The sequence below is a fragment of the Bufo gargarizans genome, chromosome 9, assembly GCF_014858855.1.
Source record: "Bufo gargarizans isolate SCDJY-AF-19 chromosome 9, ASM1485885v1, whole genome shotgun sequence".
NCBI lineage: Eukaryota > Metazoa > Chordata > Amphibia > Anura > Bufonidae > Bufo > Bufo gargarizans.
This window is the reverse complement of record NC_058088.1, coordinates 185,926,632-185,936,755: the sequence shown is the minus strand read 5'-3', so window position 1 is coordinate 185,936,755 and position 10,124 is coordinate 185,926,632. Positions and strand designations below refer to the sequence as shown.

General features: G+C 47.1%; 1 long non-coding RNA gene across 1 annotated transcript; it reads right to left on the bottom strand.

Moving 5' to 3' along the window:
• Positions 1 to 342: 342 nt before the first annotated feature.
• LOC122919898 lies at positions 343 to 3,639 on the bottom strand. The gene is made up of 3 exons (XR_006386831.1): positions 3,591 to 3,639; positions 2,042 to 2,569; positions 343 to 429 (listed from the first exon to the last, which is right to left on the bottom strand). It is a non-coding gene; the product is annotated as an uncharacterized LOC122919898 (long non-coding RNA).
• Positions 3,640 to 10,124: the final 6,485 nt, after the last annotated feature.

The following is a 10,124-nucleotide window of genomic DNA, read 5'->3' as shown; positions in this document are numbered from 1 at the left end:
AGCTGCAATACCAGACTCGACCCATGAGCAGGTGTGGCGCTGTTGCCATGTTTTTCTCTTCCTGGACAACGCCTGATATAAATGTCATCCCCATGATGCCTCGGGATGGGGTACAGATTTCATCTCTCTCCTCGTGGTAATGTAAGAACAACTAAGAAGAGTGTCGTGCGGCTGGTTGTCAGTTGTCGAGCCCATTCTACCGTTAACTTTGCAAACGGAAACTCTATTCTGCTCCCTTATCCTCGCAAAGGACGTGTACTGATGATAGAATGACCACAAGACGCTAAATTCTGCTCCGCAGGTTTATTACGGGACATCTCCTGCTGCTTCCGGATGGACAGCGCAGTGACTGGGGATTGTGAGCGAGATACGTTCTTTTCCTTCTTCACACCCATTGACTTTAGTGACGATGACGTCTGCGCCTGTGAACTGTAACAAAAATGGCGGAAGAGGTTTAGTTTCAAGATTATGGTAGGATCTTCCTCACTGCCCTGGACCGGAGTGTATACGAAGGAGGGAGATGATATGGCGTTACTAGGGCTGGACTGGCCATAGAGCTGATGCTTGGGGGGTACATAGCGGGCTGATGCTCACAGGATAAATTAATGCTAGGGGCATCAGACACTAATGCACCCGGCCGACGGCCACAAGTCCCTCCTGAATACAACTGGATCAGTGTCTTCAGGACAGTGATATAGTTAAAAACTGCAGCGGGGGTGGCGGTATATTGTGCTGCACTGTGGTCTTTGGTTTTGCTGCGATTATATTTTGCACTGCACTATGTTTTGCTTGTGTCGTATTTTGCGCTGCACTGTGGTATTTGTATCTGCTGGGGCGGTATATTGTCCTGCACTGCACTGTGATATTTGTATCTGCTGGGGCGGTATATTGTGCCGCACTGTGGTATTTGTATCTGCTGGGGCAGTATATTGTGCTGCACTGTGGTATTTGTATCTGCTGGGGCAGTATATTGTGCCGCACTGTGATATTTGTATCTGCTGGGGCAGTATATTGTGCCGCACTGTGGTATCTGGTTCTGCTGGGGCGGTATATTGTGCCGCACTGTGGTATCTGGTTCTGCTGGAGCGGTATATTGTGCTGCACTGTGGTATTTGGTTCTGCTGGGGCAGTATATTGTGCTGCACTGTGGTATCTGGTTCTGCTGGGGCAGTATATTGTGCCGCACTGTGGTATCTGGTTCTGCTGGGGCAGTATATTGTGCCGCACTGTGGTATCTGGTTCTGCTGGGGCAGTATATTGTGCCGCACTGTGGTATTTGGTTCTGCTGGGGCAGTATATTGTGCCGCACTATGGTGTCTGGTTCTGCTGGGGCAGTATATTGTGCCGCACTGTGGTGTCTGGTTCTGCTGGGGCAGTATATTGTGCTGCGCTGTGGTATCTGGTTCTGCTGGGGCAGTATATTGTGCCGCACTGTGGTATCTGGTTCTGCTGGGGCAGTATATTGTGCTGCACTGTGGTATCTGGTTCTGCTGGGGCAGTATATTGTGCTGCACTGTGGTGTCTGGTTCTGCTGGGGCAGTATATTGTGCTGCACTGTGGTGTCTGGTTCTGCTGGGGCAGTATATTGTGCTGCGCTGTGGTATCTGGTTCTGCTGGGGCAGTATATTGTGCCGCACTGTGGTATCTGGTTCTGCTGGGGCAGTATATTGTGCCGCACTGTGGTATCTGGTTCTGCTGGGGCAGTATATTGTGCTGCACTGTGGTGTCTGGTTCTGCTGGGGCAGTATATTGTGCTGCACTGTGTTATTTGGTTTTGCTGGGGCAGTATACTGTGCTGCACTGTGGTATCTGGTTCTGCTGGGGCAGTATATTGTGCCGCACTGTGGTATCTGGTTCTGCTGGGGCAGTATATTGTGCCGCACTGTGGTATCTGGTTCTGCTGGGGCAGTATATTGTGCTGCACTATGGTATCTGGTTCTGCTGGGGCCCCGCCTACTTATCTTGCCCCGCCTACAACATTGGGCCACATTTTTTCTTTTTCCAGGGTCACTTTAAGTTCCCAGTCCCCCTCGGGCGTTACCTTTTTTCTGCTGGTGCTGATAGGGGCCGGTCCGCCGGTATCTGCGCCTCCTTCTAGGCGCGCCGCTGACTCTCTTCCTTCTAGGTGGCATGGCGAAGACGTGCTGGGCTCTTCCTCTGCCAAGGAGCAGATTGCAAATGGCTGCCGGGCCCAGTGTTCTCTTTATATACCCTGTGGCATCACAGCTTTATGATGTCACATGCCCCTTTATGGACAGCGCCTCAGAGCAGCCCTCTACTCTGAGGATTGTCAGAGGGCCCGTCTACCATCTACCTCTCAGGTGTGCCCACTGAGTGTCCCCCGATTATGGGGTCCTCGTAGTGAGACCTTCCCCCCTTCCTCTAACTAGACGGGACATTTTGAGATCCTGCAGTTGGGGATGTGTCCTGCCTGAATCTGCACTTACAGGGCCGACTGTACATCATATAGGGTGACGGCTCCTGCTGTGGCCCTCCGCTCCCGGGGCCCGCACGCTCCTCTGTCAGCCGCTCTGGGGCCTGTCTGCTTTGTGGTTTTCAGTGAAAGAGTCTGGAATGTGGAAAGTGAGAAAAATCCCCCCGACCATTAATCACTGACCTGACAGATCCCGGGAGCCGACGGGAAATACCCGCCGTATAATAACTGGAATATCTATCTATTATATCTACAGTATCTATCTATTATATCTACAGTATATATCTATCTATCTATCTATTATATCTACAGTATCTATCTATTATATCTACAGTATCTATCTATTATATCTACAGTATCTATCTATTATATCTATCTATTATATCTACAGTATCTATCTATTATATCTACAGTATCTATCTATTATATCTACAGTATCTATCTATTATATCTATCTATTATATCTACAGTATCTATCTATTATATCTATCTATTATATCTACAGTATCTATCTATTATATCTATCTATTATATCTACAGTATCTATCTATTATATCTATCTATTATATCTACAGTATCTATCTATTATATCTATCTATTATATCTACAGTATCTATCTATTATATCTATCTATTATATCTACAGTATCTATCTATTATATCTATCTATTATATCTACAGTATCTATCTATTATATCTATCTATTATATCTACAGTATCTATCTATTATATCTATCTATTATATCTACAGTATATATCTATCTAAAAAGCAACAGCAGCACAGTTAGAATCTATTATATTCTATCTATTAAAAATCTATCTATCTATTATCTATCATTTAGCACACATTTTCCGTCCGGATATTATTCTGTATTTCAGAATGAATTTTCCAGGATTGACATTCAATTCTGGGGAATTTTGGCAAATAATAAGCAAGATTCAATTCTTCCATTGTGTTCTATGTGAAATCTTGTGGTTTATCACATTTCCCGCCCCCCCCCCCCCCCTTTCCTGATCCCGGTGCCTCTTCTCTCCCTTCTACCTGGATAATGATAAAGGGGTCCGGTGCAGCCACTGGGGAGGTGGGACCCCGGTCTGCATACGGTTTTCTTACCATGCAGCCCCCCCCCCCCCCGTACACCCGTCATCCGCCTCACCCGTCTCTCCTCCGCCGCCTCAGGTTACAGTGCGGTAACCTAAACCTGCAGCCATAGTCAGGGGGAGATAATTTCATATAGTTCACGTAGGAGAGGGGGGGTTGTAGTCTGCTTCTCCTCCTCAACTTTCTTCCAAAATTAGCCCGCAAAATGTAGGTCTCTTTCCCAAAAATCTTCCAGGCCAAGGAATGGGAAAGGAGCCAAGACAAATATCAGCTGGTTTAAGATTTTAGCCCAATATGGTCATAGCAGGTTATTCCTCAGGAATGACAAGAGCGGAGGCCGGGACTGCGCCGAGACGGAAAAAAAGGGGGTTTCTCGCCAATTCTGCCGGGCAGTGAAGAACAAAGCTTCCTGATGTGAGAATCATGGATCGGCAGAGCGCCGAAATATTACCGGCCGGGGTCCTTGCTAATCCCAGGGTGTTAATGATAGGAGCGGATTCCTGGTGAAAAGCGGGACCACCAGGAATTTTAGCTTCTCTCGTTTTACATGCCTATGGGTGATACCGCAAAAATACAGCGGGGGAGCGGACGCCATATAATATGCAGTGCAGTAATGGGGTCTGTGGACCCCCGGATAAGGGATATTATGGCGACTGGTCCCCTTCGGCCTCTTTGTCACGTTGCAGAGCGTTTCAAGGTCTGGATGATCTGGTCTGGTTCCGAATGAATGGGGGATATGATTCGAGACACTCCACGGTCCGTGACCAGCAGCTCTCATCATCCTCCCGTCTCAGGCACAAAAGGGCAAATTCCAATTAATCTAATTACGTTCTGGAAGGAAACCAGATTTTCCGGAAACCCGACACAGGGGGAAAATACAAATTTCATGCAGATGTCGGACCGCTCAGGTCAAGGCCATTATATGTGACTGATAATCCCATCACAGATACAGGTGTCAGGAAGACTACCCCCATCGGGTGGGTGGGAGAAGAACAGCAGGACTGCCCGCCTAGTTATGTTAGCACTATAGGAACCATTCTGGGAAATATAGCAGTCGTGCCCCGACTGTAGAGGGCGCCATAACCTTATGTTTAGATGTTCAGTTCGGACATCCACTTAAAGGGGTATTCCCATCTTAGGCATTGAAGGCATATCGCTAGGATGTGCTATCAGTGTCAGATCGCTGGGGGCCCCTGAAGTGAAGGAGTGAACATCGCGCATGAGTAGCATCCTCTCCATTGACTTCTATGGGAATTAATAGCTAAACGAGCGCGCGCTCAGCTATTTTCGGAAGTCCCAAATGTAGAGCGCACAGCACATGCACGGCCGCTGCTCCAATCACCTCTAGGGGAATGCCGGAAATAGCCATTGGTGAACGGAGGGTGGCCCTTGCATGTGTGGCTGGTCTCTGTCCATCTCAGGGGTCCCAGAGGTGGGACCTGCACCTATCTGACATTGATGGCATATCCTAGCTGGGGAGTACCCCTTTAAAGGGCATCTGTCAGCAGTTTTGTACCTATCACACTGGCTGACCTGTTACATGTGCGCTTGGCAGCTGAAGGCGTCTGTGTTGGTCCCATGTTCATATGTGCCCGCATTACTGAGAAAAAAGATGTTTTATTGTATGCAAATGAGCCTCTAGGAGCAATGGGGGCGTTACCATTACACCTAGAGGCTCTGCTCTCTCTGCAACTCACGCGCTCTCTGCACTTTGACAGGGCCAGGCAGTGTAAATGTCATCACCCCTTACTGTGTCAATCAATGTGCAGAGGGCACGGCAGTTGCAGAGAAAGTAGAGCCTCTCAGTGTAATGGTAACGCCCCCGTTGCACCTAGAGGCTCATTTGCATAAAATAAAACATCATTGTTCTCAGCAATGCGGGCACATATGAACATGGGACCAACACAGACGCCTTCAGCTGCCAACAGGTCAGCCAGTTTCATAGGTACAAAACTGCTGACAGATGCCCTTTAAATTTCACCTCTTTTTAGCAGGAAATTGATGCCGTGGTTCATACAATTTTTAATCTTTGTCACAAAAAAAACGTGTGGTGGGTGGTCACACTGAATCGGGCTAATCCACGTGCACTACTATGGCAGCCCAGACTACAAGGTAAGGGTAAGCCACGGATTTCTATTTAGGATTCCAGGACGGACTTTATACTGAGTCTATAGCAGGAATGCTCAACCTGCGGCCCTCCAGCTGTTGCAAAACTACAACTCCCAGTATGCCTAGACAGTTTACAGGTATTAGGGCATGCTGGGAATTGTAGTTTTGCAACAGCTGGAGGGCCGCAGGTTGAGCATGCCTGGTCTATAGGGTCGAGTACTGTCGGACTGGCTGATTTTATGTCCACACGGGCCCGGATACGCTGCGGATTCTCACAGTGGATTTGTGTTTTTTTTCTAAATCTCGTCCTCGCGATGCGAAAAAAAAATCCACTTTGAGCCTATATAGGTTTGTGGTTGTAAATGGCGTACAGCGCGGATATCCACTGATCACAATAGTAATGCATGAATATAGTGCACCCCCCACCGCCGAGACCCCCACCGCCAGCATCGCTGTCATCTAATAGGGACCCTCTGTCTCATACTGGGCTGTAAAACGCGGACGCCCCCTTTACATACGTCGAGGTGCACGGGTCAGCTTACATTGCTCGCCATTGTTCTCGCCATTGTCCACTCAGCAACTGGAAGGACAAGAACGTAATAAAAAGCTGAAAATTGAATGAAACATTTCCTGGCCTATAAAGGCTCCTTTGTGCTGCACTGAAGTCAATTTCCCCAGAGAGATGCTTGAAAATGTCTTTCTTATATTGATTAGGAGGGGGGGGGGTACTGGTTCTCATTGAAGAGACCCAGCGGATGGATGCAGACCCCCGCTTTTCCTTTTGGAGAAGTTCTCTCCTTTGGCTGACATCATATATTTTGCATATTAATTATATTGATGTAAGGTTTCTGCTTATGGAGACCACCGGTTGGTGCCGGAGCCCAACAGGCCAAGCAATGCTTCCTGGGAAAGAGGACGAGTAAATTAGATCTCATCCGCTGCCTCTTTAGCGCCATCTTTTGGAAGTGGCCACCCTACTTGTCAGTGTCTGACCTATAGCAGGCCTGGCATCGGGCCACTCCAGAGTTTTCTCAGCGAATAGACAGCAGTTTCAGGGTTCTTGTCGCCGGTCAGTTCCGAGTAGGGTATTGGTTGGCTGGGTGAGAAGCCATTCATGTAGATCTAGGGGTACTGATGTCATCTAGGCTGGGACTATAGGTTGACATCATGTGACATCATCACCTAGTCTGTGGCTATACAGTTCAAAACAATACAATAAAAAGTCAGTCCTGTGTCTCAGTGAGGACAAGTACTTGCGCTGCTGCAGGCTCCGTGGTAGTGTGGTAGGTATTCACACTCAATGCAGTTAATGAAAGGGAGTTGAAGCCGCGCTGCTCTAGATTAGGTTCCCCGTTCGCCCCTGAGGAAGCGAGACAGCGAAACCCGGGTCGGGCAGGAACGAGACGTTGTAAAGTGGAATAATTACTATATGCCTTTGTTGAACAACTTTGTTGTGAGTACATTAAAACCTTTTTATACCATCTGATAAAGGGTACTTCACTATTTTGCCTGTTCTTTGAACCTCACAGAGGCTACTGTGTTTGGAAGATCGAGCCCTGTTAGAGTGACAGAGAAAAGGCGTGTGGAGCCCAACACTATTCATTACTGACCGGGGAACCTAATCTAGAGCAGCGCGGCTTCAACTCCCTTTCATGTGGCTATACAGTGACATCATCACCTAGGCTGTGTCTATACAGTGACATCATCACCTAGGCTATGGCTTTATGGTTACATTATGTGACATCATCCACTAGGCTGTGGCTATTTGGTGACATCACTTAATCTATAGCAATATGGTGTCATCATAAGTGACATCATCACTTAGGCTGTGGCTATAGGGTGGCATCATCACTTAATCTATAGCAATATGGTGTCATATGTGACATCATCACTTAGGCTGTGGCTATAGGGTGGCATCATATGTGACATCATCATCTACTCTGGTTATAGAGTGACATCATCGTTGACATAATCTCCTATGCTGTGCCTGTAGCTATAGGGTGACGTCATATGTGACATCATCACCTGGGCTGTGGGTACAGAGTGACATAATTTATTCCCTATCAGGAAACCCACGCAAACACCGTAAAAACATACAAACATGCAGATGTTGTCCTTGGTAGGATACAACCCCAGTGCTGTAAGGCATCGGTGCTAACCACTGAGCCATGCATACTGCCCACTCATAACCACCTAGGCTGTGGTTCCAGAGTGACATCATCTGATACGCTGTGGCTATAGAGTGACATCACATGTCACATCACCTACGCTGTGGTTATAGAGTGACATCATCTGATACGCTGTGGCTATAGAGTGACATCATATGTGACATCATATAGGCTGTGGATATAGAGTGAGATCATCATATAGGCTGTGGCTATAGAGTGACATCATATAGGCTGTGGCTATAAGGTGACATCATCACCTACGCTGTGGTTATAGAGTGACATCATCTGATACTCTGTGGCTATAGAGTGACATCATATGTGACATCATATAGGCTGTGGCTATAAGGTGACATCATCACTTACGCTGTGGTTATAGAGTGACATCATCTGATACGCTGTGGCTATAGAGTGACATCATATGTGACATCATATAGGCTGTGGATATAGAGTGAGATCATCATATAGGCTGTGGCTATAGAGTGACATCATATAGGCTGTGGCTATAAGGTGACATCATCACCTACGCTGTGGTTATAGAGTGACATCATCTGATACTCTGTGGCTATAGAGTGACATCATATGTGACATCATATAGGCTGTGGCTATAAGGTGACATCATCACTTACACTGTGGTTATAGAGTGACATCATCTGATACGCTGTGGCTATAGAGTGACATCATATGTAACATCATATAGGCTGTGGATATAGAGTGAGATCATCTGATATGCTGTGGCTATAGGGTGACATCATCCATGACATCATATAGGCTGTGGATATAGAGTGAGATCGTCTGATAAGCTGTGGCTATAGGGTGACATCATCCATGACATCATATAGGCTGTGGATATAGAGTGAGATCATCTGATACGCTGTGGCTATAGAGTGACATCACATGTCACATCACCTACGCTGTGGTTATAGAGTGACATCATCTGATACGCTGTGGCTTTAGAGTGACATCATATAGGCTGTGGCTATAAGGTGACATCATCACCTACACTGTGGATATAGAGTGACATCATCCGATACGCTGTGGCTATAGAGTGACATCATATGTGACATCATATAGGCTGTGGCTTTAAGGTGACATCATCACCTACACTGTGGATATAGAGTGACATCATCTGATACGCTGTGGCTATAGAGTGACATCATGTGGACGTACAGTGACGAGCGAGTGGTAAGTGTCACTCCGCCAGCGCAGGCCGGTCCTGTTCCTACAGTTTTCCAGGTATCGCATGTCTCCATACAGGAACCAGGACTGAGATCCAGGAATTAACAGTTGGTGGTAACTGATATGGGCGCAGGGCCTCCTCCCAAAATCAATTTGCTTTACATCTGTTGCTGTGAGAGCCGGCATGATGCCTGGGGTTATGTATACTGCACTGAGGGTCAGTGTTACTGGTGGGATGGGTGGGGGGGCTGCTATCTCTGTTTGACCTCTGACCTCCTGCTGGCACATCCTTACTTCACAGGCTCAGCCCAGGAACTTGCAATCTGTCTCATAGAAAGCAGGTCAGAGGTGGGCACGGGTCATGTGAGGGATGTCTTCTGCACTTGGCATAGTGGTCACCCCTTGCCGATGACTCTTCTGTCTATTTCCATACTTAACTTCATGTACTTGGTTTTTGTGGGAATATTTGAGGGTCATAAATAAGTCCAGGGGGTGGGGGCCGCAGTGTGGACCTTGCTGAGCGGTCAGGAGTTTTTTCTGTTGCTCACAAAATAAAATTTGGACTAAGATTTATTGCTGTGGGTAACACCGGCACTAATTTTATACATGACCCTCCTGGTGTCCTGTGGGGGTCATAAATACTAGTTAGTGCGGCAACCTTTCCCTTAGGAATTAGTCAGAAGGCAGCTGTCCCTTTAAGAGTGAAGTGTATGCAAGGAAAGCATCTGATTGGCTGTGACTATTTCTGTTTGAAATTGTTTTTAAAGGGGTTGTTCACTTTCGGATGCTTTTGTCAGTTTGGCCTGGTGCCCCATAGGTAAGGTCTATAGACAGCCGGGGTGGGATTATACAGAAGGCAAAAGCCCCAGTGGCTCCATCATATTTGGGCTCCCCCCCATCAGTAATTTAGGGCAGGTTCTAACCACACTTATCAACACAATCAGACTATATGGCGTTATTATTTGAGCACTGCTTGGTGATATTGCATGAGCAACGTATAGCAGTGTTATTTAAAGGGGTTGTCCAGCGGTATTCATCTTTTTATATATATATATATGGCTCACAATGACTTCAAAAAAGAAGCATTACTCACCCTCACCGATCCTCCACCGCTGCTCCAGTCCCTGGCGCAACAT